This window comes from Hoplias malabaricus, chromosome Y (genome assembly GCF_029633855.1).
Source record: "Hoplias malabaricus isolate fHopMal1 chromosome Y, fHopMal1.hap1, whole genome shotgun sequence".
Classification (NCBI taxonomy): domain Eukaryota; kingdom Metazoa; phylum Chordata; class Actinopteri; order Characiformes; family Erythrinidae; genus Hoplias; species Hoplias malabaricus.
Window position 1 is genome coordinate 63776539 of NC_089820.1, and position 20314 is coordinate 63796852.

The following is a 20314-nucleotide window of genomic DNA, read 5'->3' on the forward strand; positions in this document are numbered from 1 at the left end:
TATACTAATGTGTCACAAACAGGAAGTTAATATCACCAACCATTCCCATTTTATTAAGGTGTATACATAGAAATGACCTGTCCTGTAGTATATATATATATATTTTTTTGGTTACAACTCTTTTTTTATTTCAGATCCCTTTTTTTTCCCACTTTCAGATCTTTGTTTTTTAGTTTCAGAATTTTGGTGTGATTCTGCCATGGGAGGGTGGCCATCAACTGAGAGGAGTGTGGTATAATGATTCACAAGCCAAGGACCTTCCTCACTCTATGAGAAAGATTACTGAACACTCACGTTATTCGTAGTATTCAGTGAAAATCATTGACTTTAGTTAAAATATTCTGTATAGTGAGCTCTTTTAGACAACATTCAGCACCAATTGCAGTATAAGAGCGATAAACTGCCAGATTGTGTAGTTCCACAGCCACAGTTTAGTTTCCCACCAGCACTTTGTGATCCATCAGAACAAGCTGCAGTGACCAGGTAAAGAGTAAATTAAACTGGTTTTGTTGCTGTGTGTTTTCCTTTATATTCTGTGTGTTTACACAGCATTTTATTTACATGAGCCTTTCTCGCTGTTAAAACACAGAAAGCAGCTATAGTACCACAAAAAAGAACCACATGGGGCCCCACTAGCTCACCAAAATCTATGATGCACCCTGTAAAATAAAATAATTTTCATCCTTGTTTAAATTTAAAACTATATATAAATGGTCATAGCACCAACTTTGGGAAAGCCTGTCCCAGGAGTTGTGTTACAAGGGCAATGCATTATATTTTCTCACTTGGAAGGGCATCTGAGAGGACACTTCACAAGTTTTTTAATTACAAAGAGGATGTCTAATTTATTCCATTTTGGGGACTTTCAGTCATTATACCATGCTCCTTTCAGCTGATGTCCACCAATGGTCATTTGTACCATTCAGTCATTACTACATCATGTCTCATTGCTCAAAACCGTAAATGGAAAAGTTGGTTTCTTGAGTCAATTTTTTTAAATAATGGAAAAGCAATGAATGCGTTCCAGCCCCCACCCTTAAAGTCACCCTTTTTGAACTGATATATGTTTACAACACTCTCAAATTATTAAAAAAATACATGTAGTGTTACTAAAAATAAAAGAGAAATACAGTGGTAACAGTAAGAAAAAAGAAATAAAAAGGTTTTAAGTGGTTACATACCTTTGAAGACGTGACGACTGGCTGGAGGACTGAGTAACACAGGCACTGGCTGTATGCCGGAAAGGGATAGCAATTGGAACAACAAGAAGTAGGCAGGTCAATGTTCCTTCCTTTTGTTTGCATTTCTCCATCACACTCCTTCCTTTTTATGATTTAAAAACATCATGTATGAAAACTTTTAATAATATCATTGTAAGAAAATGCAAAAGATAACATTAACCATAGACTAGCTAGATATCATGCACTGAAAATGAGCACAATATGAGGAATAGTAAAATAAAAATGGTAAACCGATTGAGTAATTAAATGAGTGAGTATTAAAGAAATATTGATGAAATGTATAAAATTTGCCAAAATATGAATCAGACCATGCCATCCAATCATCATTTATGCAAGAAAATCCATGCAACTCAGCAGTGAAAGCTGCCAGTTCTTCCATAGCTTTAGTAAATGACCCGTTTGCTGCTGTTTGATTAGGAATGAATGTGCAGCAGTGGTCACCAAACATGTAACACGCTCCTACCTTTTCAGGGAAGATCATATCAAGGGCGAGTCGGTTTTGGTATGTCATTTGTGAAGCATAATGCAGTTGTTCTCCCAGAACCTTCAAAGTGTCACAAGTCAAGTTGGCTAAGTGTTGTTGATTGTACCATATGAAATTTATGTTGTTTACCGTGACTCATACTAAAATAGATTCAAACCCAGCTGCCACAAGGTTCCATACTTTGAATTTATCAGGGACTCCCCTTGGAATGCTGATAGAATCCAGATAAATTAAATGGCCCCCCATGAAATCTCTTTTGTATCCACGAATTGCCTTTTTAAAGATCAGATCATTTGAATTTAGGGAGGATAAGTATTGGTTCCCCAGCATTACTAGTGCACATGTACCTGTCCAGTGTGAAAGAAAGGATTGATCTGAGGTGAACTCCGTGGCCATAGCCGAAATATATCAGCCCTTGGTCTCCACTGAGTTACCAGATGCATACACACATTTTAAAGCATGGCTCTGTAATACGAACCCTGTTGGAACACCTTTAGATTCTGATCAACAACCCACATGATCGAACAATGGGAAATGTCCTACTTCTATTGCACACAGACAAGAATGATTACCTATTATGAAGATTGTCTTTTGACAAATTTCACGTGAAACACTCAAATGGTGCGTCCAAATTATCACTGTAGTCATCTGGGTTCTCAATCATCCCTGAAGGAGATAACATTATAAAAGATTTTAACCATTTTAGGACATTCACGTTGGATTACTGAGTAATTGAACACTTTGTAGCACAGTCTCTAGGACAAATAAAACCTCCCTTCATTGACTGGTCTAGGATGTCTTCACCCTCACATGCTTTATGTTTATTGTCATGAAATAGACACCATATCTTTAATGGTTCTGGATTCATGTATCTCACATATTTGGCACAAGTGGTAGCATTGTACGGAAATGGTATGATAATAGGAACTTCCCAAGCGCTCATACAAACATTACATGATGAATTAATAGCTGTTGTAACAGCATGTTGTAACAGCAGAGATTAATACCAGATCGTATGGCCTCCGTGTCGAGACGGCCTGAACCTTGAAATAGCCATTACAAAGTTAGTGCCAGTAACATCAGCCCAGTGATTAACACTTAAAAAACATTCATTTTTGCTTTACAGAATTATTTTTGATTTGTAACATTGGAGCTTGCTTCCAGTGTGGCTTGTAGATTCAAGGCATATCTCCCTCATTTTTCACAGCTGTTTCCAGGAATGTGAAGCAGGAAAAAAAAAAGCAATTGCTTTTTGTTTTTTCCAGTTCTTAGGCCAGTGAATCTGTTTCCACCCTGTCTGTTTCCTGTAGATTGCTTGCGGCTTCCTGTTATTAGTAATTTCTCAAAAAAGATCAACATATGGTTTTCCAACTATCCGCTATTGTCCAAATATTCTGGTGGATCCAACCCCGATCTTGAATTTCAGAATTTCAAAAGGTGTTAAACCAACTCGGACAAGAGCAGCAAGTAAGCAAATGATACTTACCTTCTGTCATCAGTATTCACAAAAGCATCCTGACACTCAGCTTTAACTGATGGTTATAAATGACACTGAGGCTGTGGATGAAAAAAAATATAAATCTGAGTTGTTTTCTGGTAGAAGAAAATGTAGGCATCAGAACTGAAGCAGGTCTCTACACACAGGCAGACACAACTACTACAGGATGATCCAAGCTCAAGTACTAAAGGGCAGGGATATATATAACCCCTGAAATATTGCAATACAGGAAGAATGTAAAGCAGGATGTGCTTTTATTTTGAAGGCTTCTGCTATAGATTTGATGACATTTGAATATTCTTCCTCTTTAATGAAAGGGTCCACTGTTCTTATTCAGAACATAACACAGTGATAGAAGGGGCAACAGTGACCTCTTTTTTGTTTTGAACTGAAAATATCACAGATGTGAACACAAGGTGATATACAGTGTGGAAATTATTTCACAAGCTCAGAATATTTATGACCCTAATTTGATCCCATACATTTGTCTCTGTCATACAAAATAGACTGCTTTCAACTATTAATCCAGAATTAACTTTCAGCTTTTCCACATCAGTTATTTTCATATTCAAGTAATCCCTCCCTTCAGAATGCTTTTAAAACACATTTCAATATAAATTTGGATAGAGTAATCCCTCGCTACTTTGCAGTTCATCTTTCACGGATTCACTACTTTGCGGGTTTTTTCCAGGGGGCTTATGGCTGCTATATCGCGGATACTGAGGAAAATCTATGAAAACCGTGAAAGATGAATAGCATCTTTCCACATCTGAGTGAAATTTACTTAACGCTAAATCACAGCTTAGGAATGACTATATTAAAGAAACTGGTGGGATATCACATGTGGTTCCAGCTGAAAAACATTATAGAACGACTGTTTAATGCAAAGGATGGGTTGTTAACAGAATAGGGAGAGTTTTAAAAGTCCAAATACTTGTTAGATACATAAATATCTTTCCTCTACTTCGTGGAAATTTGTTTTTCGCGGGTGGTCTTGGAACGCATCCCCCGCGAATAATCACTGTATCACAATTTTACTGGAGCTTCAAATTTATTTGGCAAAGTTCCTTTTGGATTTTAGTACTTTCCCTGCACTTTTGAAAAAAAAAGGAATTGTATGCTTTATTTCTTTCTGTGTCCTAATACTCAGTATTTTGCAAAATGAAAAATAAACAAACAAACAAACCAAAAAATCCCCCCAAACAAGCAGGTATGCTCATGTATCCTGGAGTTATGCAAAAGTCTTGATCATTATTAATATCTGCAACAACAGTAGTCTGTGAAGCAAGCTGCAGCTTCCTACTGAACAGACCCAAATCTACACCACAGGAGAAATGCTAGCACAGGCTTCCAGTATCCATAGTATACCTGAATATTCCAGTATACCTGAAACTACGGATACTGGAAGCCTGTGCTAGCATTTCTCCTGTGGTGTTGCTATCAGTGTGTGAAGAGTGGGAGAAGAGGGTTGCATTGACAATCCAACACAATGAGCAGCGCTTTGAACACATTTTATAAGTGGTCAGAAACTTGTAAATAACTCAAAAAATAATAAAGTTACAAGTTATAAAGTTAAAACTAAGCACACCATTGTTTTTCTTGTGGAATTCCCAATAAGTTTGATGTGTCACATGACCTTCTTCCCATTGAAAAAACAAAAGTCGGATCCAAAATGGCCGACTTCAAAATGGCCACCATGGTCACCACCCACCTTGAAAAGTTTCCCCCCTCACATATACTAATGTATCACAAACAGGAAGTTAATATCACCAACCATTCCCATTGTATTAAGGTGTATCCATATAAATGGCCCACACTGTAGAATAGTTTCACTCAAATATGGATTTGGGCAACTCTACCTAATTCCACCTCTGACGCACAGCATACAGTTTTTAAAATGAGGAACTGGATGTATATGTTTGCTCAATCTGCTTGATCTCTGGAATAGGTGGACCCTGGAGTCCAGGAGCTGACCAATCTTCAAAGGATGATGGAGAATATGTCTCTGGATAGAGAAAATATGGACGTCGTTGAGCAAGGAGAAAGTAAGGCGTGAACTCTTTCACTGAGCACTAAAGTTAGTTCTATACACCATAAAATATAATGATGTATATTTATACACATCCCTCACCTTGCGATGGAACGGTGCCCCCTCCAGAGTGTGTTCCTACCTTTGCACCCAGTGATTCTGGGAAGGCTCTGGACCCACTGTGGCACTAAATTTGATAATTGGCAGGGAATGAATGAATGAATGAATGAATGAATATACAAATCCAGTATAAAAAATGTCCTACTTTTATAGAGCGTGAGACATTCACTACATGGTGTCAAGGAATGAATAATGAGACATAGCTGGCACTATAGAGAAATGCCAAAGGTTGAGCTTAAAAGGAGCCCAGGAGTTCAGTGGAGAAAGAGAATTCCTAGGCGAAGGTATTGTTTGTGACCCATTCTCTTGTGTTTTTCACAGAAAACATCTAAGGCGAGGAAAAGACCTTCCTGCCCTGACTCCGATGACAGTTGCAAACCTTTAAAATCTCCTCGAGTCCATTATGAGCAGCGCTCTGTACTTCACCAACCCTCCAAACTTAATCAATTTAAGTTATTAGTTTTTTTGCCGTGGCCTGAGGTTAGAGAAGTGAGCTTGAAGCTGGAAGGTCGCTGGTTCAGTTCTCAGTCAAGGGTAAACTATAATCATGGCTGAAGTGCCCTTGAGCTAGGTACCTAACCCCCAAACTGCTCCCTGGGTACCAAAGTTGGTGGCAGCCCCCTGCTCCAGTTGTGTATGTGTTTATTGCTCATACCGTCTGTAAATTTACGAAAAATGGTACCAATAAAATTATTTCTTCGTAATTATTTTCTTTAAGATGTGTCATTTTTCCTCGTTGTCACCACTAGAGGGCGCCAGAGACCAGACTGTGTGCTGCTCTCTCCTGGAGCTCAAGTATAAATGAGACGTAAAAATACTCCCTGCTCTTAAAAGCTTACAGCCTACACTTATGAAGCTGGTGTTTTGATGAAAACTACAGTTATTAAAATTGAATTTGAGGCGGAAATTAACAGGAAAAGTCCAGCAGTAAAAGAGCTGAGATACGTTCCTCTGGGACAACTACGTTATCTACTTTGTGGAACAGCCCCCTGCTCTGCAACATGCACCAGCTGTAGATCATTAGAAGTAAACAACACTAGTGTGTTGTCAAAAAAAATGGTCATGGTTCATCCAATGATTCCACTGAAGGGTATTGATTGGGAGTTCCAGCTTCTGTTCTTCTGGAAATGCTTGGAAGATTCCTGTGAGGATTTGATGTCATGGTGTGAGTGTGGTACTTCACTGGTATCACATGGTTCGTCAGAAACAGCCCAGTGCTGAGGACATTTTCAGTGTCTGCAGTGAGTGCCCCATAAAGGGTGTCCATAGGAACGTTTTCTCAACTTAATTTTGCAGCAGGCTTTTCCTCAAACTCAAAGGCAGCCATACTTTCACCCACTCCCTCAATTTTTTCCCAGTGCAGTCAATGAGAGTCAAATTAAATAACTCAATACTAAAGTAGCTACATCTATTCAGTTATGTTTTGGGAAGGTACTTTGACATGAGTTATGGTTTTATAAATATAATAATTTCACTGGGGCGGCACGGTGGTGCAGCAGGTAGGTGTCGCAGTCACACAGCTCCAGGGGCCTGGAGGTTGTGGGTTCGATTCCTGCTCCGGGTGACTGTCTGTGAGGAGTGTGGTGTGTTCTCCCCGCGTGGGTTTCCTCCGGGTGCTCCGGTTTCCTCCCACAGTCCCAAAAAAAAACAAAAAAAAAACACGTTGGTAGGTGGATTGGCGACTCAAAAGTGTCCTTAGGTGTGAGTGTGTGTGTGTGTTGCCCTGTGAAGGACTGGCGCCCCCTCCAGGGTGTATTCCCGCCTTGCGCCCAATGATTCCAGGTAGGCTCTGGACCCACTGCGACCCTGAACTGGATAAGGGTTACAGATAATGAATGAATGAATGATTTCATTTGTTTAGGCAACTCTACCCTTAAACATCACTGCACCTCAAACAGGAACGCCACTGTCAAGGAAATAACAGAATGGGCTCAGAAATACTTCCAGAAAGCATTGTCAGTGAACACAATCCACCGTGCCATCCGCCGTCGCCAGCTGAAACTCTACAGTGCAAAGAGGAAGCCATTTCTAAGCAAGCTCCACAAGCTCAGACGTTTGCACTGGGCCAGGGGTCTTTTAAAATGGAGTGGGGCAAAATGGAAGACTGTTCTGTGGTCAAATGAGTCACGATTTGAAGTTCTTTATGGAACACTTGGACGCCATGTCATCCGGACCAGAGAGGACAAGGATAACCCAAGTTGTTATCAACGCTCCGTTCAGAAGCCTGCATCACTGATGGTATGGGGTTGCATGAGTGCTTGTGGCATGGGCAGCTTGCATGTCTGGAAAGGCACCATTAATGCAGAGAACCATGTTCAGGTTCTAGAACAACATATGCTCCCATCTAGACGTCATCTCTTTCAGGGAAGACCCTGCATTTTTCAACAAGATAATGCCAGACCACATTCTGCAGCAATCACAACATCATGGCTACGTAGGAGAAGGATCCGGGCACTGAAATGGCAGCCTGCAGTCCAGATCTTTCACCTGTAGAGAACATTTGGAGCATCATAAAGAGGAAGGTGCGACAAAGAAGGCCCAAGACGATTGAACAGTTAGAGGCCTGTGTTAGACATGAAAGGGAGAGCATTCCTATTTCTAAACTTGAGAAACTGGTCTCCTCTGTCCCCAGACGTCTGTTGAGTGTTGTAAGAAGAAGAGGGGATGTCACACAGTGGTAAAAATGGCCTTGTCCCAACTTTTTTGGGATTTGTTGACACCATGAAATTTTGAAACAACATATTTTTCCTTTAAAATGATACATTCTCTCAGTTTAATCTTTTGATCTGTGATTTGTGTTCTATTCTGAATAAAATATTAGATGTTGGCACCTCCACATCATTGCATTCAGTTTTTATTCGCAATTTGTTTAGTGTCCCAACTTATTTGTAATCTATTTTGTATTATGCAGATTGTCTTTTGACAAATTTCATGTGAAACACTGATACGGTGTGTCCAAGTTATCAATGTAGTCATCTGGATTTTCAATAATCCCTGTAGGAGATTGTGTAAGACATTCACATTGGATTACTGAGTAATTGAACGCTTTAGAGCCTGCTGACAGAGCACAGTCTCTAGGACACATAAAACCTCCCTTCATTGACTGGTCTAGGATGTCTTTATCCTCACATGCTTTACTTTTATTGTCATGCAATAGACACCATATCTTTAATGGTTCTGGATGCATGTATCTCATATATTTGGCACAAGTTGTAATAGGAACTTCCTAAGCGCTCATACAAACATAACATGATGAATTAATAGCTATTGTAACAGCATGTTGTAACAGCAGAGATTAATACCAGATCGTATGGCCTCCGTGTCGAGACGGCCTGAACCTTGAAATAGCCTTTGCTGTTTGTTCCAATGCTTACACCAGTGATCTTTTATCTCCACCCACTCTGGTGTTTTGTGTAGACTACATACACTTCCTGAGAAAGGGTCTTTTGAAGTGCCTTTTGGAGTGTCTCTCAAATATCATAAATAAAACGGTCAAATGACTGGAAGCAACGGCTGCCAAACAAAAACCATAAAACTAAAGTCAAATATCCTAATTTAAATTCAGTGGAAAAACAATACATTTACAGAAAATGCCAATAAATTTATACAGAGAAATACCTTTATTTTACAGATTTTTCCAGAATTATTATGATAATGCACTTTCAATTAAGTGACAACACTTTCAATAAAATGATAATGCTGCAAGGTCTTCAGAGAAATACTGTTAATGTACAGAAAAGTTTCACATATTATGTTACCTATGAATATATTATTATTCATCATATCAATAGATGAACACAACTTGAAATCAATTTGTAATGTGTTGATCAGAAATCGACTCAAACACTAAATTAAGCAGATAAAGTATTATGTACTAATTCAAATTAAAGAAAATACATTTTGTTAATTCTCTAACATCATTGGTTAACAGTTTATGCACGAATGTTGTCAAGAACTGTTCAGGTTTTAAATATAAACTGTAGACAAATGAACTAAAATCCAAAACAACAGGTCCTCAGACATTGATGACAAGAAAATTTGGAAATATAACTTTACCTCGATCATGTAATTGGTTTTATCCTAATATCTCCTCCTTCCCTGACCCCAATCAAGACTTAAAAATTCAAATACTACAAACCGGTGTAGTGTAATATATATATATATATATTTATAATTTGTTTTTATAGCGTTGACCTTATTCAAACTCCTCCAATCTCTGATATTTGACTTAATGAAATTAATTAAAACTTATAATTGGCTTTTAAAACATTAGTAATTAGTTTGAGAATGAATAATAATCATGCTAAATGAGTACGTCAGGATTTTCAGGAAAATAATGAACAAATTGCAAACACTGTGACTTCAAATAATGAGAGTTTTATTCATAAAGAGAAGATATTTAATTAACATAGCGTAGCCTTGTAATCTCAAGGTATCAAAGCAGGGGAAGCCGATTTGACTGCCGCGATACGCTAGGCACTCTAACTTGTGACTAGTGTGTTACTAACTAAGGTTTAATTAATACAAATTTTATCAAGAACTTAATTCGATTTTCAGCTCTGGAAATGCATAAGTTTAGCTTACTTTTTCGTCGGTTTTCACCACTCGCTTGGATGCAGAGGCTCTCTGAGGTCCTGAGAGTGAAGGCGTCTCACTTAGTCTCGCGGTTTTTACCGCAGAAGCGTCCAGGCTGAGTCAGCGTGGAAATCCTTCTTAGTTGGTTAAGTTGTCCCGGGCGTACCCGAAGTGTGATGACGCAAGCGGCAGGATACTCTCTTCGGCTTTCTGTCCGGAGTGGTAGGGTCCAAAGTATGGACGTCTTAGACGAAAGGTTCGCTAGTTACTGCAGCTCCAGAACTGAAAATCGATTCAATAAACTCACTTATTTTAAGACTTTCTGGTATCTCGGCAGTGTTTCCTTACTCTGGCCACGAATAAGTTCACCTGCTTCGATCAGTCGTGAGATTAAACTTAGATTGGGCTATAAAACATAAACAAGATTAAAAGAAAAGAGATATTCAAAACGCTCGACGCATTATTAAAACTTCATACGATCAGCTACTTCAAGACGTCTCTTGTGAGCTTTTTCTGAAGTCTGAGATTTTTCTTTGTTTCGTTGTCGGCATGGAGAAGAAAGCGTTTCTTTGTTGTTTCAAAGTTTCTCGGATTTTCTCGCTGTTGTTGTCGTCTTCTCTTCTCTGTGAACTGTTACTTCTGTTCTGTCGAGCTCTCGTGATTCTTCTTCTCTGCTAACTGAATTGTGAGCAGTCGAGCTGCTGTTTTTCAAAGTCAGCGCGATCACGCCCTAATGGGAGGCGTCTTTTCCTGATTGGGCACAAGTTCAGGCTCACGTTTGACTATTTTCCGCTATCGTTTTAGGCGACCCCGAGCGAGGCGTAATTTCGCCAGTGTCCATTTGGGGTCGCTGTTGGTCCATGTGTAGGTTGTCGTGTAGATGAGTCAATGGGGTTCAACTCGAGGTCACCCCTTCTGAACATCTGCTGATTCCCGTGGGAGATAACGAGAGACATTGAGGTGCCACTTTGTCATAAACGGGATTATAACCCTTCCTTTTGTTTGAGGTTCCTGTCTCTTAAAAGCATTATAAAATAGGTTATCTCCTGAAGAGAGGGGGTCGTTGGGGCCATGTTACTTGAAAGTGTCCCTCTCAAGTCCTTTGATGTTTAGCTTATGTGTGTGCGGGCTGTAGGGTCTTGCACCCCCGCGGGCACAAACAATCCTGTGGAATGTGACTTGGTCGCAGACGAAAGGTCTTCTTCAGAATGGAAAAGTTTTAATTCAAAACTTTTCATTTCTTCATTTCGATCTGGTATTTGGTCTATACTCCACTACACCGGATTCCAAAAAAGTCAGGACACTAAACAAATTGTGAATAAAAACTGAATGCAATGATGTGGAGGTGCCAACATCTAATATTTTATTCAGAATAGAACACAAATCACAGATCAAAAGTTTAAACCGAGAGAATGTATCATTTTAAGGGAAAAATGTGTTGTTTCAAAATTTCATGGCGTCAACAAATCCCAAAAAAGTTGGGACAAGGCCATGTTTTACCACTGTGTGGCATCCCCCCTTCTTCTTACAACACTCAACAGACGTCTGGGGACAGAGGAGACCAGTTTCTCAAGTTTAGAAATAGGAATGCTCTCCCATTCATGTCTAATACAGGCCTCTAACTGTTCAATCGTCTTGGGCCTTCTTTGTCGCACCTTCCTCTTTATGATGCTCCAAATGTTCTCTACAGGTGAAAGATCTGGACTGCAGGCTGCCATTTCAGTGCCCGGATCCTTCTCCTATGTAGCCATGATGTTGTGATTGCTGCAGAATGTGGTCTGGCATCATCTTGTTGAAAAATGCAGGATCTTCCCTGAAAGAGATGACGTCTAGATGGGAGCATATGTTGTTCTAGAACCTGAACATAGTTCTCTGCGTTAATGGTGCATTTCCAGACATGCAAGCTGCCCATGCCACAAGCACTCATGCAACCCCATACCATCAGTGATGCAGGCTTCTGAACGGAGCGTCGATAACAACTCGGGTCATCCTTGTCCTCTCTGGTCCGGATGACATGGCGTCCCAGTGTTCCATAAAGAAATTCAAATCGTGACTCATCTGAACACAGAACAATCTTCCATTTTGCCACACTCCATTTTAAAAGACCCCTGGCCCAGTGCAAACGTCTGAGCTTGTGGAGCTTGCTTAGAAATGGCTTCCTCTTTGTACTGTAGAGTTTCAGCTGGCAACGGTGGATGACACGGTGGATTGTGTTCACTGACAATGCTTTCTGGAAGTATTCCTGAGCCCATTCTGTTATTTCCTTGACAGTGGCGTTCCTGTTTGAGGTGCAGTGACGTTTCAGGGCCCGGAGATCACGAGCATCCAGTAGAGTTTTACGGCCTTGACCCTTACACACAGCAATTGTTGCAGATTCTCTGAATCTTTTGATGATGTTATGCACAGTTGATGATGATGACTTAAAAGTCTTTGATATTTTACGCTGGGTAACACCATTCTGGTATCGCTGCACTATCTTTCTGTGCAACAACGGTGGAATTGGTGATCCTCTTATCATCTTGGCTTCAGAGAGACACTGACACTCTGAGAAGCTCTTTTTATACCCAATCATGTTGTCAATTGTCCTAATTAGTGTTAATTGGTCTTCCAGCTGTTCGTTATATGCTCAATTTCCTTTTTCCAGCCACTTATTGCTACTTGTCCCAACTTTTTTGTGATTTGTTAACACTGTGAAATTTTGAATCAACATATTTTTCCTTTAAAATGTTCCATTTACTCAGATTAAACTTTTGATCTGTCATCTATGTTCTATTACGAATAAAATATTGACATTTGCCATCTCCACATCATTGCATTCAGTTTTTATTCACAATTTGTTTAGTGTCCCAACTTTTTTGGAATCCGGTTTGTATTTCAAAGTCAAAATACTATTTCAAATATCAACATGTACACAATTATCATTTCCAAAAACAACATGAGCATAAAGACTGAACTTTATCAACTAAAAACAACATGTGCAAAATTTGTGTTCATTATATGTATTCAAATTAATCAGGATTTCCAGGACCAAGTCAAATGTACATTCAAATTGTCAGGAACACAGAGATCAAGAGAATAAATGAGTTCAAAAACCATTATGAATGTCCCGTAAATGTCCTCTATAATAATGACAAAGTCCTGTGGCTCAGCATCATCTTCATTACCATTACTTTGAATCGTGTAAATCCCCATGACTCTTCACTCAGTGCCTTTCTCCACTTCACCAATAGCAGCAGCCTGAACACAAATACAAACACACAACACTGATGTGAAACAAAACTTACACAGAAATTACATCATACATTTCATTCTTGGACAAAATGGATGTCTGGGGGCACAAATGTGCAGGTTACTGAAGCTCCATTTTAACAGGGACAAAAATGAGGTGAACATGTGGCTGTGAACATTTCTTTAGAAAATTGATCAAGTCCTGGCAACTTCACCTAATCTGAGTCCCTTTGAAAACATAAAGAGCTTTGTTTATGCATCTAAACATCAGATTCCTTTCCAGAATTAACACTGCAAATCCATTTCAACAACAGCATTACGTATTCAAATTAAACAACTGAATCAATGACTATGACATCTGTGATTTAGGCACAAAAAAGTGACTCACATTAAAAAAACTACCAAATTCATATCATAAGCTCTGTTCACAGGGCCATTCCAAAAAGTCTCCACAGTAAACTTTCTTCATCCTCAGGACATCAATAGTCTGTTATATTGTGTCTTTAGTGAGTCTTTCAGATTTTTGAGACTCTTTGAAAATAAAGAGATAATATTCCCGGAAGGAAGCTAAACGTGTAGTTTTTCCACGGTGTGGAAGTTGTGTTCCTATTTCGCCATCTAGTGGCCACAGAATGCAACTAGTGCAGCATTTAAGGTGAAAGAGAAAATACAAATGAATCGATTGCTCAATCTTGGTGTCCGGGATGTGTATCTGAATTTTTTGTAACTCGTATTTTGATGTCTGAATGTCGTCTACCGAATTTGAGCAATTTCTAAATATATTGTTAGCTTGAATTTTTTTTTATCTGAGTTTATTAATCTTGAATAATAAAAGTGAAAACGTGTTCTTGAAAATTCACGAGTTCTATTCAAGAGCAATTATTGTTATAAAAAAATTCAGTGCAACAAATTCAAAGGTGGTGCAGCAGGTAGTGTCACAGTCACACAGCTCCAGGGACCTTGAGGTTGTGGGTTTGATTCCCGCTCCGGGTGACTGTCTGTGAGGAGTGTGGTGTGTTCTCCGTGTCTGCGTGGGTTTCCTCCGGGTGACTGTCTGTGAGGAGTGTGGTGTGTTCTCTCTGTGTCTGTGTGGGTTTCCTCTGGGTGACTGTCTGTGAGGAGTGTGGTGTGTTCTCCCTGTGTCTGCGTGGGTTTCCTCTGGGTGACTGTCTGTGAGGAGTGTGGTGTGTTCTCCCCGTGTCCGCGTGGGTTTCCTCCACCCCTCATCCCCTCAGTGCCTGTATTAACTCGGTCAGGGCAGTCACGAACAAGATGTCCGACCTGTCCACACCCAAAACACCTCTTAGTATTTTCAGTCGATGCAAACACTGAGTACACAAAACCGTCAACTTTAAACTTCAAAACTAAGTCCAACATTTCAGCTCCTCCATTCAGCACCATGAAAACCACTCTTCTAAAAGACGAGTCTCTCTCCCAAAGCGGGAAAGCTCCTGAGCGATCTGTTCATCCTTAATGAAGGGAGGGACGTTGGACAACATAATCCTTTTAGACGGGGTACTCAGGGGCAGCACATGCGTGAACTGGTCATTTATAACCAAAACTTTTTCCACCAAATCATCCGCGAACTGCTCGCTAATCAAAAACAAAACAAATGCGCTGTTCATTTGCGAGACGGAGACCATGTTTTCGTGGCCGACGACATTTACCACCGCCAGACAACACTCCTCCATACTCGCCCGGCACTCCACCTTCACCACGTGCCAGCGGGTCACACTCTCACACAGCCGGGTGTGGGAGGACGCCATGCTCCCGCCAAACACCGACAGCAGACTCCTCAACAGGCCCTAGCTCCAGATAGAGATTGTAACATTAATTCAACATTTCATATGACATATGAATAAAATATAATAATAATAAAAACATAAAAGTCTTTGGACCATGCGTTTTCTCTCACCATTAGGACAGTGGTTATTTTTCAGTGTCCTTCTTCACAGAGAAGAACCAAATGTCCCAAAAGTGGTCCCCACCCACACAGTGATACATGAATACATGCACAGAGTGGAAACATACAGTGCGGCATTTTCCGCAGAATTTTTGGTTTAAATTAAACTGTATCAGCTCAGTGTTGAGAGACAGTGCTTCATTTCTTGTTGGTTTCACAGAGTGATGATTGGCGTTAAGGTCCATATGGTGCAGTGGGCCACGAGTAGCCCCCTGGGATGCCCTGTTCTCCCCACAGCAAACACACAACACACATACACCACACCACACATCTATCCTGCGATGTACGTGGCCATCTGCTGGTCATGGCCTGCATTGCAGTTCTCATCAGAGACTCTTATTTTAAGAAACCCCTTTTCCAGTGCTAATGCACAAAACGTTTGGGATCTGGAGCCCAACAACCCACAACTATGAAATAAGACCACCCAGGTTCTGTTGGCAACCAACGTCAGAAAACATTTGACAATACCACCCACTGTGAATGATTGTATAAATATGTGAATAAGTGAGTATTTGACTGAGTAAATTAGCATGTGAGTGAGTGTATAAATGAGTGAGTGAGTACGGGAGTGATTGAGTGAATGTGAACGAGTGAATGAGTTCATGAATATGCGTGAGTGAGGTTGTATGTGAATTACTGAGTATGGGGGTGAGTGAGTGAGTTGATGAGTATGTGAGTGTGTATGAGTATGTGAATGAGTGAATATGAGAGAATGAGTGATTGAGTGAGCTAGTAATTAATGTGGGTGTTAGAAATTCGGCATTGAAGAGTCAGGAGACTGGAGTTCGGCGTTGACTGGAGTTTATTTACACATACACAGAACCATGTATGAGTACAACTGGGTGATCTCAGTCTATCTCAGGATGATCTGAAGTTTGGAAACTGTAGGTTCAGAGGTCTCCTCACGTGCATGTGGACAAGCAGGGGGCACAGCTTGGTCATCAGTTTGTCACCAGTTCAGTCTATAGTCAGTTCATTCTGTTCCCAATTCAGTCTGTTCTCAGTCCAGTCTAACACCAAATATTTTAGAAGGGCCTTATATACATTGGAGAAATGGGGGAAGGGAATCGGAGGAAGCAGAGGAGTTTGAGGTGAGGTAAGAGCACTGATGAGAAGAATGAAGGGGAGAAAGGGGTGTGAGAGGAGTGGTATCATGTAAGGGGGGGGGGGTGATTGTGGGAACGGAGCATGGGATTGAGGGACATAACAAAAGGTCACACAAAGCTGTAAAAAGACCATATAGTTTCTCTCAATTCCCCCTTTGATTCTTCCTAATGGAGAATCACAAAACTGTATTATCATTATTACAGGTATGAAACAGTCAAAAGCAAAAACAGCTCCATATCCATATAGATATCCATATCTAAGATCTTACAAATGGGCTTCAACATTGTTTCCCTTCAGTCAATTATTCGTAGCGCAGCTCCTCAGCTCTGTAAGAATCAAATGGCCAAGATGTGTGCATAATGCCTTGAAGAACCTACACCTAGCAGCAACACTTCAGAACTAAAATTTGGGTTACTCAACATAAGATCACTAAACTCAAAAGCACTCATCGTAAATGATATTATAAGTGATCATAAATTCAATGTTTTCTGTCTCACAGAAACGTGGGTTAAACCAAATGAATATTTAGCACTAAATGAAGCCACCCCCCTAGGCTATAATTATGCACATAGCCCAAGAATATCAGGCAAAGGAGGTGGAGTATGTGTAATTTACCAAAATACCCTAGAAATTAGTCTTAAACAATGTGACACCTTCTCTTCTTTTGAGGTTCTCTCCACTATTATTACAAATCCGGTCACAAAAAAGGACGCATTTTTATTATGCAACATTTACAGACCACCAGGGCCTTACTTAGAATTTCTGAAAGAATTCAGCGATTTTGCTACAAACCTAGCGGTGTGCAATCATAAAGTTATAATTGTAGGAGATTTCAATATCCATTTTGAGAAGGAAAGTGACCCACTAAAAAAGGCATTTACCTCAATCTTAGACTCTATTGGTATTACTCAAAATGTAACAGGGCCTACACACTACTGCAGGCACACTTTAGACTTAGTTCTGACACTAGGTCTTAACATTGACAAAATTAATATCTTACCGCAATCCTCAGCAATCTCCGATCATTACTTAATTTCATATGAGCTACGTTTTATCCATAATATATGTAAGAACACTCGCTATTCTACAAGGTGTATAATAAAACCATCTACCACCCTACAATTTATAGAAAACCTACCAGAACTATCGACCCCAGTTCCAACTCCATCAGACCCAATGGACCTAGATGTACTAACTGATTACCTAGAAAATACCTGTCGATCTACTTTAGAAAAGGTAGCACCACTTAAACATAAAAGTATAAGACAGAAAAAGCTCGCACCATGGTATAACGATAAGACCCGTACTTTAAAACAAACATTATGAAAACTAGAGCGGAAATGGCGATCAACCAAGCTTGAAGTGTTCCATTCTGCCTGGAAGGACAGCCTTATAGAGTATAGAAATGCCCTCACTAAAGCTCGCTCAGCATATCTGGCCTCGCTGATCTCCCATAATAAAAATAATCAGAGAGCACTGTTTAGTGTGTTTTCTAGAATTACAAAAAATCAAGCAGGTTCTGAACAACTAATTCCAGCAACTCTCACCAGTAAAGATTTTATGGACTTTTTTAATAATAAAATTGAGAATATTAGACAACAAACTCTAGCCACAGGATCAAATCCATCCTGGCTGCCACCTGATGTGAATGAAATAAAACATAATATAACTGTAAAAGAAAGACTTGAAACCTTTTACCCACTCCCACAATTAGAACTAGAGAAGATTATCACCTCCGCAAACTGTACAACTTGCACACTTGATGCAATTCCCACAAAGTTGCTCAAAGAAGTACTACCAGCTATTATTGATCCTCTTTTAACTATAGTAAACTCATCGCTTAGTCTGGGCCATGTACCCAAAGCTTTTAAACTACCAGTTATTAAACCTATGATCAAGAAACCAAATCTTGATGCTAGTACACTGTCTAATTACAGGCCTATTTCTAATTTGCCATTTCTGTCTAAGATCTTAGAAAAAGCTGTGGCCCAACAACTTAGTTCATATCTACATAAGAATCATATATATGAAAAATTCCAATCTGGATTCAGGCAACATCATAGTACAGAGACAGCTCTAGTCAAGATAACAAATGATCTTCTTCTTGCCTCTGATCAAGGCCACGTATCCCTGTTGGTGCTTCTAAGCGCAGCCTTCGATACAATAGACCACAATATTCTCATAGAAAGGTTAGAAAACATGGTTGGAATCACAGGGACAGCCCTATTATGGTTCAAATCTTACTTAACGGAACGTTATCAATTCGTAAAAGTAAACAATCTAAATTCAAATTATTCTAAAGTAAGATTTGGAATTCCACAAGGCTCTATTTTAGGACCATTATTATTTACATTATACATGTTACCGCTAGGCACAGTTATAAGAAACCATGACATTAACTTTCACTGTTACGCAGACGACACACAATTGTATATTTCAGCCAAGCCCGATGACAAACACAGATTAAAGAAAATGGAGGACTGTGTAAAAGACGTGAAAGGCTGGATGTTGCGTAACTTCCTCCTTCTAAACAGCAACAAAACAGAGGTCCTGCTTTTGGGTCCAAAAGTGACAAGAAATAAATTATCAGACTTAATTTTAAATCTAGCTAACTTTCCAGTTAAACCTGGTTCAGCAGCAAAAAATCTTGGTGTCATAATTGACCCGGGTTTATCATTTGATCAACACATAGGTAGTATCACTAGGACAGCTTTTTTACATCTTCGCAATATTGCTAAGATTAGAAATGCCTTATCCCTCCAGGACGCAGAAACATTAGTACATGCCTTTATTACTTCAAGGCTTGACTACTGTAACGCACTACTGTCAGGATGCACCAGCAGCAATTTAAGAAAACTTCAACTAGTTCAAAATGCTGCAGCTAGGGTCCTCACTAAAACTATCATCACTTCATTGGCTGCCTGTTAAATTCCGCATTGACTACAAAATTTTGTTATTAACATATAAAGCTCTACATGGGCTTGCTCCTGAATATCTTCAAGATACAATTTCCTATTATGAGCCTCCACGTTCACTCAGATCACAGAATACTGGATTTTTAAATGTTCCCAGAATTCAGAAGGCCTCAGCTGGGGGAAGAGCCTTTTCTTATAAAGCCCCCCAACTCTGGAATGATCTTCCAGAAAATGTTCGGGACTCAGACACAGTCGCAAACTTCAAATCTAGGCTAAAAACTCATTTGCTTAGTTTATCATTTGGTAGCTAATGCTCCCCCATAGATAAAGGCGGCAGATCCGGGGGGTCCATGGACACAGGGAATTATAGTATACTGAGACGCTGGTGCTGTCGTCCCGCCGCTTCTCGCGATCACTCAGGTTTGTTGACGGTGGAGCGGAGGGATGCCAGTGTTTCAGGATGCTCCCGTGTCTGTGTGTCCTCCTGGTTCTCTCCTTTTAGTTAATGCTGTCATAGTCAGATCTGCCTGAGTCATACTCTGGAAATTTTCATATTTTCTACTTTACAAACACAAAACAGTTCAAAACTAATTCCATCCCTTTACATCTTTCCGAGTAAACGACTGCCCACCTGTCTGTCTGGACACTGATGGATGACTGTCGAGATCCTCCTCCACGCTTCAGACAAGCTGCCCACGCTCCAGCAAGCACCAAGTGCCTTGAAGCTGTCCCTACACTGAAGTTCTCACGGACTACTAACTATCATCACCAGTAGATTGACCAGAGGAGGATGGGTCACCCCTTGTGAGCCTTGGTTCCTCCCAAGGTTTCTTCCTCAGCTGGGGGAGTTTTTCCTTGCCACTGTCGCCCCTGGCTTGCTCACTTGAGGGTTTTACATTTGTCTTTACATTTCATGTCAAATCTTGTCTTACTGGAATTCTGTGAAGCTGCTTTGTGACAACATCAGTTGTGAAAAGCGCTATATAAATAAATTTGATTTGATTTGAAGAACCTCATTTGATGAGAGATCATCTTAAAGTCTGGTTGAAGCCATAGACACTCAGCTCTTCCGCCATTGTAGTTTAGGTCAGATGTGTGAAGATCATTCAGACCATGCTGGGTAGGTAGGAGCACTGTCTGGCTCTGGTTTATCT

General features: G+C 40.0%; 1 long non-coding RNA gene across 1 annotated transcript in view; it reads right to left on the reverse strand.

The window, feature by feature from the left end:
* The window catches only part of LOC136679239 (uncharacterized), a 42788-nt gene extending 41566 nt beyond the window's left edge, over window positions 1-1222 (reverse strand). The window contains exon 1 of the long non-coding RNA XR_010796536.1: window positions 1182-1222. This is a non-coding gene — a long non-coding RNA (uncharacterized lncRNA). The remainder of the gene's footprint in view (window positions 1-1181) is intronic.
* Between the last annotated feature and the right edge of the window lie 19092 nt (window positions 1223-20314).